Here is an 18,999-nt window from a genome sequence, read left to right on the forward strand (position 1 = left end):
CTAAGAATAAAAATCAGGAAAAAAATTTGAGCCTCTTGAGAAACTAGTGTGTATCATTAAAATTTTCTTTTCGTATTTTTTGAAAAGAAAATGAGAGCCATGTAAACCTTTATATTTCCAATGGTTGGGTTGGTTGTCAGAAAGCTCAGAACAAAGTATTGCACTTAACTGCTTGTACTTACCCCAGCCTTCATTTCTGATATACTTTATCCCCTGGTGTGAAATCCTGGCTTTTGTGCCCACATGTCATGTGACCTTGGAAATTTGCTGAAATCCACCCAGCCAGTATCTCAGCTCTGAAATGAAAGTAAAGGTGAAACTTTTCTTTGGGATGACTGGGGTCATGTGAAAATATATACCTGGGTGATGAAATCAATGTATCTCTTTCTGTTCTCTCTTGTGTTTTTTATTCTTGTGTTGTTTTTCTGTTTATTGTACCTACGTATTGGAAGCCATCTCAAACACTTCCAAGAGTTAATAGGCTTTAAAACAGGTTTCATAATATTATGCCTGTTCATGAGTTAGCTCAGCACCGTATTTGTCCATCGGACTTTCCTCTTTCCCCATCCTCCAGAAGGCCCCCACCTTTTCTTTTCTTTCTTTTCTTTTTATTTTTTTTTAATTTTCTGAGATGGAGTCTTGCTCTATTGCCCAGGCTGGAGTGCAGTGGTGCCATCTTGGCTCACGGCAACCTCCTTCTCCTGGGTTCAAACAATCCTCCCGCCTCAGCCTCCTGAGTAGCTGGGATTATAGGCACCTGCCACCACGCCCGGCTAATTTTTTGTGTTTTTGGTAGAGATGGGGTTTCACTGTGTTGGCCAGGCTGGTCTTGAACGCCTGACCTCAGGTGACCAGCTGGCCTTTGCCTCCCAAAGTATTGGGATTACAGGCGTGAGCCACCGTGCCTGACCCCCCACCTTGAAGAGACTTTCACAATGAATGAGACTGTGGAAATTTTCTCAAATGGGTGGCTATAGTGGCTTCTAAGTAGTTTCCTGAACTTCTTGCTCAGTGACCCTCAGATTTCCTGAGGCTGTTACTGCTAACCTTTGGGCAACCCGAATTTTTCTCTAGACTTTTACAACAATCTGAATTCTGCTGGTTTTAGCTAAAGAAACATAGAAACATGCACTGGTTTTTCATGAAGCGTATAACTTGTTACAGTCATTTTCAACTCATAAAGCTCTTATATGTATGCTATTTCATTCAGTCTTCAAAATTACCTTCATGGTAGGTCTGTTATTAGTATTATTAACTATACTTTTTGGAGGAGAAAGCCAAAATTCAGAGAGGGAAAATGTCCTATCACAGTCACACAGCTAGTAAGTGGCAGATCTAGAAATCAGGTTTATGCATTAATACCACCCCCACTCCAGCCCCCTTTTCCCTTCTCTTCCTCTAGGGCCCCCAGGATGAGCTGAGGGCTGGGGGCTACCCAAGGGAGGAGAGATTGAGGGAGTCTCAGGTCTGTTCTCTCTCATTCAGCTAGAGTGTCTCATTTCTGTCTGTTTTATAAATTGGCATTTTAAGTTTTTTTGTTTTTTTAAAGTAATCTCGGCTATAGAAAGAATTTGGAAACCCTAAGTTTGGGGACACCACATTTTCTAAAAATATTTGTAAACTTTTTCATTTCTTAGAAACCCAGAAGTTGATGACAGCAGTGCTCAGAAGGGCTGGTGGTTTCTGAGCTGGTTTAACAATGGGTAAGGCGATCAGACAGCTGTCAGTGTTTGCCCACCCACCTGGTGCTTGCAGAGGGTCCACACACAATGGTTTCATGTTCATGACCTTCTCAGTCACTCATCTTTCTTGCTTATTGAAATTATATGAAGAATATTTTGTGAGTGGGACTAGGACATTTGAGGGTTGGTTTTGTTTTGAGACAGGGTCTCACTGTCACTCAGGCTGGAGTGCAGTGGTGCAAACATAGCTCACTGCAGCTTCAAACTCTTGGGCTCAAGTGATCCTCCTGCCTCAGCCTCACGAGTAGCTAGACTACAGACATGCACTACCACATCCAGATAAATAAGTTTTTCGTTTTGTTCTGTTTTGTTTCAGTTAACTTGGGGGCTGAGGCTTGGGCTGAAGTTTATTTATTTATTTTTATTTTTTTGAGATGGAGTTTTGCTCTTATTGCCCAGGCTGGAGTGCAGTGGCATGGCCTCGGCTCACTACAACCTCCACCTCCTTGGTTCAAGTGATCCTCCTGCCTCAGCCTCCCAAGTAGCTGGGATTACAGGCGCCCACCACCACACTCGGCTAATTTTTGTATTTTTAGTAGAGACAGGGTTTCACCATGTTGGCCAGGCTGGTCTCTAACTCCTGACAGGTGATCTGCCCACCTTGGCCTCCCAAATTGCTGAGATTATAGGCGTGATCCATCATGCCTGGCCTGGGTTAAAGTTTAGATTGCAGGAAAGACAATCATAAACTAAAATGTTCTTAGAAGAATTGTCTTATCAAGTTTCCCTCACCTCCCCTGAAATAACCTGAGGGTTGCTGGGTCATTAAATTGTTAACTGTGCTGACTTGGAAGGGTAATGAGTTGAGTACTGCATCTTTTCATCAAAAATATGTCTTTATGAATAAACGCTTAGTGCCTAGAGCCTTTTTCTGGTCAGTTCACTTAGTGCATGCATAATCTGCCTTGGAACACATTTCCACAAGATATTCACCAGTTCTCTGACCACCGCAATCACCTTCCCTGCCTTACCTGGTTTACTTTCCCTTTGTACTTAGGATCCACAATTATCAACAAGGGGAAGAAGACATAGACAAAGAAAAAGGAAGAGAGGAGACCAAAGGAAGGAAAATGACACAACAGAGCTTCGGCTATGGGACTGGTTTAATCCAAAGTAAGAAAAGCGGCGTCACTCCCTGTGCAGCAAATCCATGGCCCTGCAGGGGGTGGTGCGGCAGTGGAGGCAACAGTGCCATTGAGAACATTCCTGATTTAGGAGAAAGAGCCTTAGCATATTAGACCTTTAACAGTAGACATATGTATATGTGCATCTATTTGATTGTGATGTAAAGTATATTTCTCACTGTGAGTTATGGTCAAAAACACTGTGCTAGGCATTGTGTTAGGGAGAGGAGACAGGAGAAATCAATCAACATGGTTGTATTTGAGAAGTTCATGGTCTTATAGGGGTCGTTACTGTAAAACTATTATTTGCCTAGATTGGTAGGAGGCAGGATCAACTGGAAGGATGTGGTTCTGGGAGTGAGGAGATGGGAGCTGTCCAGGGTGACTTTGAGACCTGAGAGACTGGTGGGTGGTGGTGCCATTGGCCAGAAAGGGGACTGGAGGAGGAGACACAGGCCTCAGAGCTGGGGGAGGTGGGGACCTCCATTAGGAATGCATGTGGATGCAGGTGCTTATGGGACATCTGGACAGAGTCACAGGGTGCTCCTGAGCTTAGCAGATGGTATGTGCTGGAGATGTGCAATGAGGTATCATCAGAGTAATCAGGAGAGAATGGAATCCTTTTTTTTTTAATTTGATTTTTAATTGTTATTCATTTTGAGACAGGGTCTTGCTCTGTCACCCAGGCTGGAGCGCAGTGGTGCAATCGTGGCTCACTGCAACCTTGACCTCCCAGGCTTAGCCTCCTAAGTAAGGAGGCTTGGTGTGCGCCACCACGGCCAGCTAATTTTTAATTCTTTTGTAGAGACAGGGTCTTACTATGTTGTCCAGGTTGCTCTTGAACTCCTGGGCTTCAGTGATCCTCCCACCTTGGCCTCCCAAAGTGCTGGGATTACAGGTGTGAGCCACCATGCCCAGCCTGAAAATAGCATCTATCCCATTGTGAAGGAGCTTGGGCTCTGGAAAGACTGAATATGTTCTGGCAAGTTCTCTTATTGTTTGGGGATAAGGGATCCACGCCAGTGTGGAGGGATGGGAATTTTGGCTTCCCATATGTCATTTGATGATCTGCACAACAGGGTAGGCATCTCTGAAATGCTAAACCACTCATAGAAATGTGAGAAGATGGAAGCATTGTTGCTTTGATAAAGCCCCTTAGATGGGGGAATGAGACTCCCCCAGGGACAGGCTAGATGGGCCAGAGATGGTCCCCAAAGGCCCTTCTAAGGAGAATGGGGCAATTTTACTGTGGCACTTGTTCTTTGCTGAGCAGGACTTGGGAGGTGGGTCTGGGGCTGAATGACTGGGGGCAGAGAGGAGGGACAGACCATAGTCACCAGCTTTCACCCTCTTCACTCTTCCCCTTGCATGGCTTCATCTCCAAATGAATAGGGAGCAGATATTTATTTTTAATTTATCTTATCTTATCCTTTATTTATTTATTTACTTATTTGAGACAGGGTCTCATTCTGCCACCAGGCTGGAGGGCAGTGGCACAATCATGGCTCACTGTAGCCTCCACATCCCAGGCTCAAGTGATCCTCCCACCTCAGCCTCCCAAGCAGCTGGGACTACAGGCATGCGCCACCACACCTGGCTAATTTTTGTATTTTTTGTAGAAACGGGGTCTTGCCATGTTGCCCAGGCTGGTCTTGAACTCCTGGTTTCAAGTGATCCCCTGCCTCGGCCTCCCAAAGTGCTAGGATTACAGGCATAAGCCACTCCTTCTGGACACAAGCAGATTATTTAAAGAATGTTGGTTTGAAGTGGCACCAAATTTAAGTCTTCTCAGGGCATTTAAGTCTATTTCTTGCATAAATGAATGATTGGATGAAGGAATGGATGAACAAATAAACATACTTTGTATAAATGTATCCTTTTTGGCTCATGCCTGTAATCCTAGCACTTTGGGAGGCCGAGACAGGTGGATTGCCTGAGCTCAGGAGTTCAAGACCAGCCTGGGCAACATGGTGAAACCCTGTCTCTACTGCAAAACAAAAAATCAGCTGGGAGTGGTTGTGGGTGCCTGTAATCTCAGCTACTCAGGAGGCTGAGGCATGAGAATTGCTTGAACCCAGGAGGCAGAGGTTGCAGTGAGCCAAGATCATGCCACTGCACTCCAGCCTGGGCAACAAAGCGAAACTCTGTCTCAAAAAAAAAAAAAAAAGTATCCTTTTCTGTAAACTACCTAAAACCACAGTATATTGTGCATATTTCCATATCAAGGTCGCTTTGCTTCCATGACACCACATCCTCATTTGTGACCATCTCCCGAGAGGGGCAGCTCCTTCTTCCCAGCTGTCAGGGATTAGAGTTTATGGGAGCTAAGTCCAGCATCCTCTTCTCTGTTCTTTATATACTTTTTTTTTTTTTTTTGAGATGGAGTCTCGCTTTGTTGCCCAGTCTGGAGTGCAGTGGCGCAATCTCAGCTTACTGCAAGCTCTGCCTCCCGGGTTCATGCCATTCTCCTGCCTCAGCCTCCCGAGTAGCTGGGACTACAGGCACCCGCCACTGCACCCGGCTAATTTTTTTGTATTTTTATTACAGACGGGGTTTCATCGTGTTAGCCAGGATGGTCTCAATCTCCTGACTTGGTGATCCACCTGCCTCAGCCTCCCAAAGTGCTGGGATTATGGGCGTGAGCCACCACGCCCAGCTTATACACCATTTTCCAATGTGCTCTCATCCATTTTCATGGCATTAGGTACCATTAGTGAGATTAGATACCATCCTACATTTAAATCTTTAGCCCAGATTTTGCCTTTGAGCTGTGACTTGTGTCTACCTGTCTGCCTGACATCTCTGCATGTCTCACATGGCCAGAATGGATTTCTCAATTCCACCCCACCCTTGTTCTCCTCATTTCCCATCCCAGTAAATGGCTCAAGACACACAGTCTGGGAGACCTTTTCCTCTGTCTACCTCACGGTCTAATTCATTAGCATGTTCTGTCAATTCCTCCTCCGAAATCCTTTCCACTTCATCCCCTTCTCTCCACTCGACAGCCGCCATGCCATCCCTGTTCATGTTGCCATCAGCTTTTCTCTGTGTCCTCGTTTAGCCAACCTGCTGCTGCTTAGAGGGAATTCAGTCAATAATGAGTTGTGTTGGACGCAGTGGCTCATGCCTTTAATTCCAGCACTTTGGGAGGCTGAGGCAGGAGGATTGCTTGTGTCCAGAAGTTCAAGCCTAGCCTGGGCAACTTAGTGAAACCCTGTCTCTTCAAAAAAATAAAAAATTAGCTAGATGCAGTGGCGCATGCCTGTAGTCCCAGCTACTCAGGAGGCTAAGGTGGGAGGATCACCTGTATTCCACATCTTTTTTTAACCTACTCCATGATTCATAGAATTTTAATGCTTCCGGCTGGGCATGGTAGCTCACGCCTGTAATCCCAGCACTTTGGGAGGCCAACGTGGGTGGATCACCTGAGGTCGGGAGTTCGAGACCAGCCTGACCAACATGCAAAACCCAGTCTCTACTAAAAATACAAAATTAGCCAGGTGTGGTGACCCATGCCTGTAATCCCAGCTACTCAGGAGGCTGAGGCAGGAGAATCACTTGAACCCAGGAGGCAGAGGTTGCAGTAAGCCAAGATCACACCATTGCACTCCAGCTGGGCAACAAGAGCCAAACTCCATCTGAAAAAAAAAAAAAGAATTTTAACTCTTCTTCTACCCACCCCTTGGGTACCAAAATGTGCCATAAATAAATATATAAAATTTAAAAGCTGCCAATAACCTAGGAAGGTGTGTGCTTTGGTTAGGGGGCCCTTTTATTTTGGGGGAAGCTTTTGTGGAACTTCTCACACTGGCATCACACCGTTGCATGTCCTACGTGGAAGGAAAGCATCTGAGCAGCTCTTTCCTGGCACTTTTTCCTTTCTTTTTAGTGCCCCATCTTTGTGATCTTGGACTTCTCTGGCAGTTGACATTATCAAAGACTAGCTTTTCACATGTGTGAGCTGCCCTCCGTCACTTCTTTTTTGGGGGGTTTTGTGGGTTTTGATGACTAAGACTCCTTGATGCAGCGGTTCATCCAGGAAGCTGATCTTGATCTCATTCTCCCTCCGCCCCCATCTCCCCAGCTGCCTGCATTTTCAGGCTGTTGTGTGGCTTTGTAGTCAGGGTCACTGACCTGTTGGAATTGTCAGTGGAATCAAATAATTAACAGCTGGGAAATAGAATATTTTAATTTTTAATTCAACATAAATTTTTAATGTTGCTATTTTTTCTTCCAGCTTGAAGGAATCCAAATAACTAAACTGGACTCTGGTTTTCTGACTCAGTCCTTCTAGAAGACCTGGACTGAGAGATCATGCAGTTAAGGAGTGTGTAACAGGCGGACCACCTGTTGGGACTGCGAGATTCTCAAGGGGAAGGACTGGGTCTCATTTCTCCCATCTCAGCGCTTAGCAGGATGACCTGGTATAGAGCAGGGAACTGGGAAATGTGGGTCAGGGGATCAGACACCCCAGTTGGGTCTTTTATATAAATTAAATGGCAAAAGGCTCCATACCCTTCTCCTTCTTTCCTACCCTCCACTTTATCTGCAAAATGGGAATGATGATAACACCCACTTCATAGAATGGTCATGAAGATCAAATGAGAGAATAAAAGTCAAGCACTTAGCCTCTGGTGCACAATAAGTATTAAATAAGTTATACCTATTCCTCCTTTTCCTTTTTTAAAAATAATATTACCAAATGTCCAGCTTATACACAGTTACAAGACTTAGCTAGTGGGCTATGTTAGAGCTACTAAAAGATCTTTGACAAGCTAAAACTAAGATGCAATGAATGAGGTGTAACGAACAAGAGAGTTTTAAGTTCAGAAATGGTTACAGAAGTATAAGACAGCTGTGTGGGTGTTTTTTGGTTTTTGGTTTCTGGTTTACAATCTCGTCATTCAACAAAGATGGGAGTTTTATAGAACTAAAAGCACCATGTAAGCTACTAAAAACAACAACAAAAAAGGCTCATCATTTCTCAGTCTGAATTGACAAAAATGCCAATGCTAATAAAAATGATTACTTTTTATTTTATATTGTTGTTTATTTATTTATTTCGAGATGGAGTTTCACTCTTGTTGCCCTGGCTGGAGTGCAGTGGCGCGATCTTGACTCACTGCAACCTCTGCCTCCTGGGTTCAAGCAATTCTCCTGCCTCAGCCTCCCAAGTAGCTGGGATTACAGGTGTGCACCACCACGCCTGGCTAATTTTGTATTTTTTTAGTAGAGAAAGGGTTTCACTATGTTGGCTAGGCTGGTCTTGAACTCCTGATCTCAAATGATCCACCCGCCTTGGCCTCCTAAAGTGCTGGGATTGCAGGCATGAGCCACCGCGCCCGGCTTATTTTTTAAGTGGAAATAGGGTTACCTTTAGATCTGGACAAACCTGGGTTTTAATCCCAACTTCATCAGCAGAGAAATGAAAAGGCATATAAGAAATAGTGTACGTGGTAGCTCAGCTCAGAGCATGGACTCCAGAGTCAGAAGATCTTGTTTAAATCCCAGCTTTAACCCCTACCAGCTGTGCAACCTCAGGCAAGTTGTTTGACTTATCTGTGCTAGTTTCTTCATTGATAAAATGGGAATCAAAATAGCACCTACCTCAGAAGGGTGAGTGAGCCCTTTGCACAGTGCGTGGTCCCAAAGGAATTGCTCAGTGTGTGTTAGCTTGCATCATTAGTGACCAGCTGTTTGGCCTTGGACAAGATAATAAGCTGCTCTGAGACTTGGTTTTCTTCCCTGGACCATGGACATGATACATTGCAGGGCTGTTGCAGAGACTAAATGAGAAAGTGTATGTGGTGGGTGCCTGGCACAGGTTGGTGCAGAGTGCACAGTAGCTTCTTTCATGATTGAAGGAAACCAAGGGCAACTGTGTCCTCCATGCAGCAGGCGTACCTGGGGTGCTGAGGGCAGAGCTAAGTCTTAGAGTTTGAGACTCCAGACAAGATGTGGTGAACCAGGAGAGCACCCTGAAAGTGTTTCCCCTGTCTGCCATCTGGACAAACCTGGAGCAATTTCAGCATTGGGGGTGAAATGTAGGAAGCAGGCCAGTTCCAGCTGTGGTGGAATCTGGGAAGCAGACTAGATGTCATGCCTGCGGCTGGGGTGGGAGGGCAGAGTCAGCTCAAGAACTACAGGGTGCAGCGTTTGGGGACAAGGGACAGGAGGCCTGAGAGGAGAGTCTACTGAGGCCCCTTTTCCACTCTGAGGCTGGGATGAGGCAGGGGATGACCCAGCTGTACTATCAGCCTCGCTGTGGGAAAAACCCAACTTTGCTGATGGGTAGGGCGGTTCTGTGAAAACCCAGGCCTCCACTGGCCGTGCTGGCCCGACGTATTTGCTAACCTCTCCTTGACAGCCTCACCAGGACCACGGCAGTGCAGCCAGTAGGGATCACCAGGACTTTGCCCCAATCACTTGCCTTCCTGGGGTTGAACTAAGACGCTGCCCACAGTGAATCCAGTAAAGTACAAGCAAATGCCAAGCAGGGTGCCAGGCCCATACTGGGGTTTGAATCTAAATGACCCTGTGCCAGTCTCTGCTTCCCAATGGGGAAAATGCAGCCACCTCCTGAGCCAATAGGGAGTCAGAGCCTCCCCCTGCCTGGAGCTCCACCCTCATGCTGGGGCCCCTGCGGCTCTGTGCTTTCTGCATTTACCCTTCAGGACTTCAGGGTTTTGTGCTTTGTTATAGCTTCCTGTTTTGCTTTGGCCTTGCCAAGTCCCGTTCCAGCTCTCTGAGCACAGCACAGAGCCCTCCCTCTCACCCCTTTTGTGTTCCTAGTAAAGATGCTCCTGGTCTAAGGAGAAGGTCCTTGCCAGAGCCCTAGGCTCCAGTCTTGGCCTTGCTGGGCCTCCGTCAAATGCCTTCCTTTCTGGCGCCTTTGTCTCCTGGTTTGTAAAGTAAGCAGTAACATCAGAATCCCTTTAATCTGGGGCCCTTTTTGTCCAGTGACCAGGTTCCCACCCAGATATCTCTTCTAGCAAAAGGCAAATGGAAACAGCTTTTTCTCTTTCTAATCTAATGTCACTCTCTCATCCGCCTGTATCAAGGCTTAGGATCTCCTTAGGCTCAGATGACATCCACAGGGATAAATAACACCCAAAGGTGCTACTAGTAGCTTAGGAAGGGGCTGGGAAAGTAGGGAAAGGGATTTAGAAGTAGGAAGAGAAAAAATAAAGTAGAAGAGGTAAGAAGGTATGAGATGTAGAGATAAGAGCCTCATAAGGGCCCCCCAAAATAGCCCTGAGAGGGCTAGGCCCAGTGGCTCACGCCTGTAATCCTGGCACTTTGGTAGGCTGAAGCTGGCGGATCACCTGAGGTCAGGAGTTCAAGAGCAGCCTGGCCAACATGGTGAAACCCCATCTCTACTAAAATTACAAAAATTAGCCAGGCGTGGTGGGGCACGCTTATAATCCCAGCTACTTGAGAGGCTGAGGCAGGAGGATCACTTGAACCTGGGAGGCAGAGACTACAGTGAGCCAAGATCCTGCCACTGCACTCCAGCCTGGGTGACAGAGCGAGATCTGTCTTAAAATAAATAAATAAAATAAAATAAAATAAAAAGATAGCCTTCAGAGGCACCTGAGCCAAAGCCTCATCTTCCTTACCCAGAAGATGCTACCCCTGCAAATGGCATACCTCCCAGCCAAGTGTTTGGCGTTAAGCTACAGTCAGGATTCAAGGACAGTCCCTGCAGATCATAGCTGACCCCCCTTATCCTTGGACAGTCTCTGCCCCACAATGGCAAAGCTGCCCTGACTCAGGGAACTCTACGTTTTATCACCAGGAAACACCCAGAGGTTGTGACAGTGACCAGATGGAAGGCGCCGGTTGTGTGGGAAGGCACTTTCAACAAAGCCATCCTAGGAAATTATTATGCCAAATAGAAAATTACCGTGGGGTTGATGGTTTTTGCTATTGGAAGGTAGATGTCACTGATAAAACTGTCCTTGACTGTCTCTTGTTCCACTGTCAAAACATTTGTGTGGAGACTCCTGAACTGATGGAAGCCAGTCATGATTTTTTGATTTATTAGATAGGAGAATGTTTTCATGGAACTGGTTCAGTCTCCTTTCTGCTGAGGCCCTAAAATGCTGAGAACAAAATAATAGTAGGTAAGTCCACTCATTCCTACCTCAAAATGAGGGCCTTGGGTTGCAGGAAAACATGTCTGTTCCACCCACCAAGCCCAGGGTCAACAGCATACCCACAACCACCTCCTCCCTGACCACCATGGCTTCCTTTAGAAATTCCACAAGTGCTAGCTGCTAGACAGCCCAGAGTGCATCATTCTTTTTCCTATGCTCTACGGCCCAGGACCAACTACAGAGAGATTTATAGCAAGTTCTAGGTGCTGAGTGACCTAAGCACAGTGGCTTTCCACGCTGGAACACAGCTGACCACTCTTCCATGGGTTCCTCAGATCACTTCTACTTTTTCTCTCATGGAGGATTTGGCCCTAGAAGATTTGCTGGTCAGAGCTTGCTCTTCCAAAGGTTGGATAGGTTCCAGTTTCAACTCCCTTGTTCAGAACATATGATGCAGAAAAACTACGATCATTCTTACTTGAAAGTTCTAGCTCTAGGCCAGGTGCAGTGGCTCACACCTGTAATCCCAGCACTTTGGGAGGCCGAGGTGGGTGGATCACGAGGTCAGGAGATCGAGACCATCCTAGCTAACACGGTGAAACCCCGTCTCTATGAAAAATACAAAAAATTAGCTGGGCGTGGTGGCACATGCCTGTAGTCTCAGCTACTTGGGAGGCTGAGGCAGGAGAATCTCTTGAACCTGGGAGGCAGAGGTTGCAGTGAGCTGAGAGCATGCCCCTGGGTGACAGAGCAGACTCTGTCTCAAAAAAAAAAAGAAGAAAAGAAAAGAAAGAAAGTTCTAGCTCTAATGTTAGTTATTAAAGATAATCCATTTTGCTTTTTTTGGAGAATTTTCCTTTTTTTTTTCAAAATAAAACTAAAAGTCCAATTTTCCTATTTTTTTTTTCTGCCCTCTGGGCCTTTCCCTCTGTATCTCTTCTGAAGAAGCTTCATGGAAAGTCGATTCCTTTGCCTTGTATAAAGAGAGTTGAAGGCTCAGGTTGATCTGAGCTTTGCCAAGGTGGGGCTTAAAAGAGAGCTCTGTAAAGATCTGATAGTTCTCCAAAGATAACCTTCCCCAACCCAGAGCCCAGCAGCTATTACTGTTCTGTCATTAACAATACCAATCAAGTTCTAATGTCACTGAATGTGCTGATCCTAGGGACCTATGTGGTCTCTCTAACAGAGAAAGGTGACTGTGGAGTTTTGACATGTTTACTAGAAGAATCTCTACTCATATAGGTTGGGAGCCACCTAATTAGATTAGGTGAACCATCCAGCTCACCTAATCCTTTGGCACAAAAGGGGATAACCCAGCCACGTTGCAGATTGATTTGATCCTGGTGTTTCCAAAAAGAACAAAACGTTGCCCAATGCCCCACAATGGCTTCAGCCATCCAGTTCCAACTCTGCACAACTAAACTGTAAATTGCACATCCTGGTGAAAGCATTCTGCCCTCAGCTCTGAGACAAGGGAGGACTGTTTGTACTCAGCAGCAATAAATCTTTACAAGTGGATTTGGACTTTTAGGAGGTGTAATGTTTGGTTTTTTTTCAAGCAACAATGCATGGAGCCAACTGCAGTGCTTTAATCTCTAAACAATGTGAAACCTCAAAATGAATCTCTCCTGTACTAAACCGCCCCCCACCCCACCCCACCCCAGTATTGTTTCCCAAGCTTCAGGGCACAATAGATTTTTCTCAAAGTCCCAGAATACTGAAGGATTTCCTGGCCACTAGCCACAGAGCCACACTGAAGTCCCTTTTTATATTCCTCAGATATATTCTCTTCATTTAAAGAATCAATACTATAAACCCTTGGATTACCACATGCCAACATTAAAAGCACACTTTATTTTGGTAACAAATAAAGGGAATCCAAGCAGCAACAAAAAGCGAAAAGAAGTGCCATTCACTATTACTCACAAAACACCATGATTGGCCAGTAGTGTGATCAGCACATTAAATTCAGTCCACGTGTGTTTAGGGTTTGGTCAAGTTGTATTAAGCCATCTGGCTTATTCTTCCTCTTCCTGGTAATCTCCATAGCATAGCTTCACAAATAGTCTATAGCTTAGGCTTACAGAAGACACCAATAAAATGTTTTTCTTTTCTTCTTCTTTTTTTTTTTTTTTTTTTTTTTTTTGAGATGGAGTCTTGCTCTGTCGCCCAGGCTGGAGTGCAGTGGCACCATCTCAGCTCACTGCAACTTCTGCCTCCCAGGTTCCAGCAATTCTCCTGCCTTAGCCTCCCAAGCAGCTGGGACTACAAGTGTAAGCCACCACACCCAGCTAATTTTTGTATTTTTAGTAGAGACAGGGTTTCATCATATTGGCCAGGCTGGTCTCAAACTCCTGACCTTGTGATCCACCCGCCTTGGCCTCCCAAAGTGCTGGGATTACAGGCGTGAGCCACCGTGCCCGGCAATGGGAGACGGCGTGCAATGCTTTTCAAATGAATAGATGAATAGTTAAAATACCACTAAATACCTACTAGAATGGCCAAAATTCAAAACACTGACAACACCAAATGCTGACAAGGATGTGGAGCAACAGGAACACTTATTCATTGCTGGTAGGAATGCAAAATGGTACAGCCACTTTGGAAGACAATTTGGCAGTTTCTTACAAAACTAAATATATTCTTACCACACAATCCAGCAATCGTACTCCTTGGTATTCACCCAAATGAGTTAAAAACTTATGTCTACACAAAAACCTGCACATGGATATTTACAGAAGCTTTATTTCATAATTGCCAAAACTTGAGAGCAACCACGATGTCCTTTGGTAGGTGAATAGAAAAATGAACTAAGTCACATCCAGACAATGGACTATTATTCCATGCTAAAAATAAATGAGCTATCAAGTCATGAAAAGATATGTTACTAAGTAAAAGAAGCCACACTGAAAAGGCTACATGCTGTGTGCTTATATGACATTCTGGAAAAGGTAAAACTATGGAGACAGTAAAAAGGTCAGTGATTGTTCAGGGTTGTTCAGGGAGGCAGGGATTAATGAGCAAAGCTCAGAGAATTTTTAGGGCAGTGATGCTATTTTGTATGATACTATAATGGTGGATACATGTCATTATACTTTTGTTAAACCCTTAGAATGTACCACACCAACAGTGAACCCTAATGTAAACTATGGATGTTGGGTGATAGTGATATGTCAGTGTAGCTTCATCGATTGTAACAAATGTATCACTCTGGTGCAGGGATGTTGATAGTGGAGGGGTGGGGCTGTGCAAATGTGGGAGTAGGAGGTATATGAGAACTCTGTACTTTTGGCGCAATTTTTCTGTGAACATAAAACTTCTCTAAAAAAAATAGTCCTTATTTTTCCTTTTTTAAATTTCTTTTAATTTTTTTGTCTTCTCTTTTCATCTACATTTACTCAGCCACCGAATGTGGCTTACTGCTAACATAGTCCTTTTTTTAAGATAAAGTAGTTAAAATAAGGTTAAATCAGAAGTTGCTCATTCTAGTATTTGGATGGACTAGTATTTTGGATGATGGTGTGTGGACAATGGATTGGTGTTTTAAGTGACTAGTGGGAGGCTCATAGGATGACTATGTAACATGAAGGCAGATCTAGATCTCATAACTCATTCTCTGTACCACAGAGGACAAGAGAGTGCTGCTGTTTGGGCTTAATGCATCCCCAGTGGATCCAAGGGTCATGTCACCCTTGTATCTGGTCTGGCAGTAGCAACATTGGGGTTTATGTTAGGGCTTTTGAATGGAGATCAAGAACTAGTACCCCTTTTGACTGTCCAAAATCTGAACCAGTTGGTAAATTGGACAAAGGGGTAAGGAAGGCAGAGGGTGGTAAATATTACTTTCATTATAGTTAAAGCTGATATTGGAGAATGTGGCTTATATCTGCAAACCCTGGGCCTCCTAAATATTTAACCCCCAGAGTTAGAAAGACTTAAGCATCCAGGCACCTACAGGCCTCTGGATGTGAGAATAGATCCTGTACTAAGCTTCCTGTAAAACCCAGAGCAGTTGAGAACACATGCTCTCTTGGACTGGCTGGCTCCTAAGAGCCAGAGGAGAGGAAGGATAGGGTAGTGCATGTCTAGTTCTAGTTGCTCTTCCAAAATTGGCAGTGAGATAAGTCATTCCAGCTCCCCACGGACTGAGTGACTGAATGGTGGAGAGTAGCCGGGGTATTACACTAACATGAAAACACACCTGGGGTGGGAGAAATCATTCTCCTACTAACCATAAAATATAGACAAGATGATTTTACATCATGTAGTTTCTTTCAGGAATCCCAGCATGTGGTTTCTTTCAGGAAACCCACATGTGGGTTTTTTCAGCTTGTGGTTTCTTTCAGGAATCCCAGAGGATAAATGTTTTGCTTTTCTTCTTTGTTTCAGATATAGTGAGCATTACTTGGAGGAGTTCATAACATCTGCTAATAGGTACTTCATGGTTGGCCACAAAGTCATATTTTACATCATGGTGGATGATGTCTCCAAGGTGCCGTTTATAGAGCTGGGTCCTCTGCATTCCTTCAAAATGTTTGAGGTCAAGCCAGAGAAGAGGTGGCAAGACATCAGCATGATGCGTATGAAGATCACTGGGGAGCACATCTTGGCCCACATCCAACACGAGGTCGACTTCCTCTTCTGCATGGATGTGGACCAGGTCTTCCAAGACCATTTTGGGGTGGAGACCCTAGGCCAGTCAGTGGCTCAGCTACAGGCTGGCGGTACAAGGCAGATCCCTATGACTTTACCTAGGAGAGGTGGAAAGAGTCAGCAGGATACATTCCATTTGGCCAGGGGATTTTTATTACCATGCAGCCATTTTTGGAGGAACACCCATTCAGGTTCTCAACATCACCCAGGAGTGCTTTAAGGGAATCCTCCTGGACAAGAAAAATGACATAGAAGCCGAGTGGCATGATGAAAGCCACCTAAACAAGTATTTCCTTCTCAATAAACCCTCTAAAATCTTATCCCTAAAATACTGCTGGGATTATCATATAGGCCTGCCTTCAGATATTAAAACTGTCAAGTGATCGTGGCAGACAAAAGAGTATAATTTGGTTAGAAATAATGTCTGACTTCAAATTGTGCCAGTAGATTTCTGAATTTGAGAGAGAAATATTCTGGCTACTTCCTCAGAAAAGTAACACTTAATTTTAACTTCAAAAAATACTAATGAAACACCAACAGGGCAAAAACATACCATTCCTCCTTGTAACTTGGGGCTTTGTAATGTGGAAGAATGAATCTAGGGTAATCAGATATAAATTCCCAGTGATTTCTTATCTATTCTGGGTTTGGGGGAAATACTATCAACTGAACCAAAAATAACTTGTCATAGGCAGAGATAAAGCCAGAAACACTCTACACATGCCAGATGACATCTGGAGAAAAGGGTGCTAAGGGAAGCGTTTGGCAGCAAGATATGATTGTAAGGGGTTGTCCCTTGAGTTCAATGTCTGCCTATTTCTGATGGGTCTAAAGCAACATGGAGTTACTGTGCAGCAGAGCTCTCAGTAAAGACACCATTTGCCTTGGCAATCCTCAAAAAGCTTCAATAGCAGATTGCTTCAGACCATCTGTAGTCCGTCCTTTTCTCATCTGGATGTTGTTTGGCTTCTGTGCGAAAGATTGGTGGAGTATCCCAGTAGATATCATGGTGGTGTGTGATCAGAGTCCCAAGGAACCTGAATGAGCCAAGGTGCCCAGCATGAAGTCAAAACAAAGCCTTGACATGAGTTTGCCATGAAATAGCGAAGAGAGAGTGGAAGAGAGGAGCCAATCACTGTGGGGCAGTGCCACCCTGAGGGCACTTAGGGTATGGGGTTGGTGCTTAAATACATCACAGATCCGGGTACTGAATGGGAGGAAGTGTGGGTGATTTCCAATCTCATTGACCCTATGTTCAGGGACTTGAACGGAAGATGTTTCTTGTGTTGCCTAAGTGGTATTCAGTCTACCAGACTCTGCAACTTGCATCTTCAAATCCTTGGTAAAGAGATGTGGATGGTGTCAGAGAAGGCAAAGGCCTGCAGTGGATTGAAGAGGCTTGCAAGCAGTTCTGTTTCTAGGATGTGGGCTTCATCAGAAGACACTCAGTCACCACTTAGCTAGTCTAAACCTCAGGGTTCCTCAGCCCATCATACCCCAACTTGGAGGACTGACATCAAGGAGTAGACTGGAGAAACAGCCCTCCCATCAAGTAACCTCTTGTTCTCTCCTGCTCCATCTGCACTATGGAAGTGTAACAATTAGACATACTTGGCAAAATGGCTAATTGATTTGGTAACAGAAGCATGAGCCATAACAATGGAAGATCTAGTTATCATGACTGAACAGCTTAACATTCAATTCCCTTCTCTAAGAGAAGCTGTGAAATCCTACATATTATTTAAAGTTAACCAAATCAATGTAAAGGGAGTTAGGAGACAGTGTGTACCTATGCACATATATTTATGTTTTGCTTGTGTTCCAGTCTCGGTCATTTGTTTCCATTTTCAAGCAATTTATTTGAAGAGCCATTGCACTAGCCTGATGTATACTGCAATGAGCTTCTTTGATAAAATGAAACTTAGATTTTTCTCGACCATTTCACCGTGCCTCCTACTTCATTTTTTGCCAGAAAATCTCACATCCAACAAAACAAAACAAAAACCCTGAATTAGTGGGCTTTGAAAAGGAAAAAGCAGGGCTTTGAAAAAGTAGATCACACATCAGTTAAGACTCCTGCTTCTCTATTAGTCAGGTTGTCTTGGATTCAGTCTGGAGTAGGCAGAGCTTAAGGGTTTTTAAGTCCTGACCCAAAGAAATGATCTAGCCTGAAAGTTTAGAGCAAAGGACTAATGTTTACTTTTAAAGGAATTTCTTGATTTTTTAAAAAAACTTCATTAAAGTTTAAATCTCCAATGGACAAATTCATAATCTTGTTCATCGTTATTACTAAACTTTTTTTTAAATGTCCCAATTTACAATTAAATAAATTATTTTCTCAGTATATTCTGGTCTGGTCATGGATTGTGCATTTCCTCCCAAAGATATTCAAAATTGTCAATTAGAGAATTTTAGGTTTTCAGACTCAGAAAAGTCCTCATGCCCTTCTGAAAATGTGTCCACTATTACAAAAATAGAACAGACTTGGGATTCCCAAATTTTTGTTTGTTTTTGAGACAGAGTCTCACTCTGTCACCCACGCTGGAGTTCAGTGGTGTGATCATGGTTCACTGCAGCCCCGACCTCCTGGGCTCAAGTGATCCTCTCACCTCAGCCTCCTGAATAGCTGGGACTACAGGCACCACCACGCCCCACTAATTAAGAAAAAAACGTTTTTATAGAAATGTGGTCTCACTATGTTGCCTAGGCTGGTCTCAAACTCCTGGGCTTAAGTGATCCTCCTGCCTTGGCCTCCCAAAATGCTGGGATTACAGGCATGAGCCACCATGCCCGTCCAAGGGATTCCCCAACTTTTAAGCAACAAATACTTATATAGAGCTTTCCACAGCAATGCGCTGAAATAATGAACTGCCAGTGAAAGAATCATTAGGGAAAGGCTTGCCCCTGAAGCTCAGGGTGGGGCATCAGGGCAGAGGAAGAAAACAATGCCATCACCATATCTGGGGATTATTAGTCCTGACCTCTGGGGAATATATCTGGTCAAGTGGGAAAGTCTGGATTTCCAGCAGGTGTACTTATACTAAAAAATTTAAAGATGACCAGGCTAATTTAGTGAGATGCACTGAATATGCAACAGGGCATGATTACCTCATAGTGGAGAATTAGTCTCATTTCATAAAAGAGGAAGATGAGGTCCAGAAAGGTTTTAGACTCGGAAAAGTCCTCATGCCCTTCTGAAAATGTGTCCACTATTAAAAAAATAGAACAGACTTGGGATTCCCAAATTTTTGTTTGTTTTTGAGACAGGGTCTCACTCTGTCACCCATACCAGAGTGTGGTGGTGTAATTATGGCTCATGTGGCCGCAACCTTGAACTCGGCTCAAGTGGTAAGTGGTAGGTGACTGATGTGGGCTTCATCA

At 44.4% G+C, this 18,999-nt stretch overlaps 1 long non-coding RNA gene and 1 pseudogene across 3 annotated transcripts in view; one reads left to right on the top strand and one right to left on the bottom strand.

Moving 5' to 3' along the window:
* The window catches only part of GGTA1 (glycoprotein alpha-galactosyltransferase 1 (inactive)), a 54,989-nt pseudogene extending 37,028 nt beyond the window's left edge, over positions 1-17,961 (top strand). The window contains exons 5-7 of one of the 2 annotated variants that reach the window (NR_132137.3): positions 1,638-1,703; positions 2,740-2,855; positions 15,355-17,961. The product of NR_132137.3 is annotated as a glycoprotein alpha-galactosyltransferase 1 (inactive), transcript variant 2 (transcript). Of the gene's footprint in view, positions 1-1,637; positions 1,704-2,739; positions 2,856-7,103; positions 7,907-15,354 lie in introns of those variants that run through there. The other variant, NR_132138.3, reaches the window with a different exon arrangement.
* The window catches only part of LOC129136051 (uncharacterized), a 164,256-nt gene that overhangs the window by 71,664 nt on the left and 73,593 nt on the right, over positions 1-18,999 (bottom strand). Inside the window, exon 3 of the long non-coding RNA NR_187188.1 lies at positions 183-296. This is a non-coding gene — a long non-coding RNA (uncharacterized LOC129136051). The remainder of the gene's footprint in view (positions 1-182; positions 297-18,999) is intronic.

The sequence above is a fragment of the Pan troglodytes genome, chromosome 11 (genome assembly GCF_028858775.2).
Source record: "Pan troglodytes isolate AG18354 chromosome 11, NHGRI_mPanTro3-v2.0_pri, whole genome shotgun sequence".
Lineage (NCBI taxonomy): Eukaryota > Metazoa > Chordata > Mammalia > Primates > Hominidae > Pan > Pan troglodytes.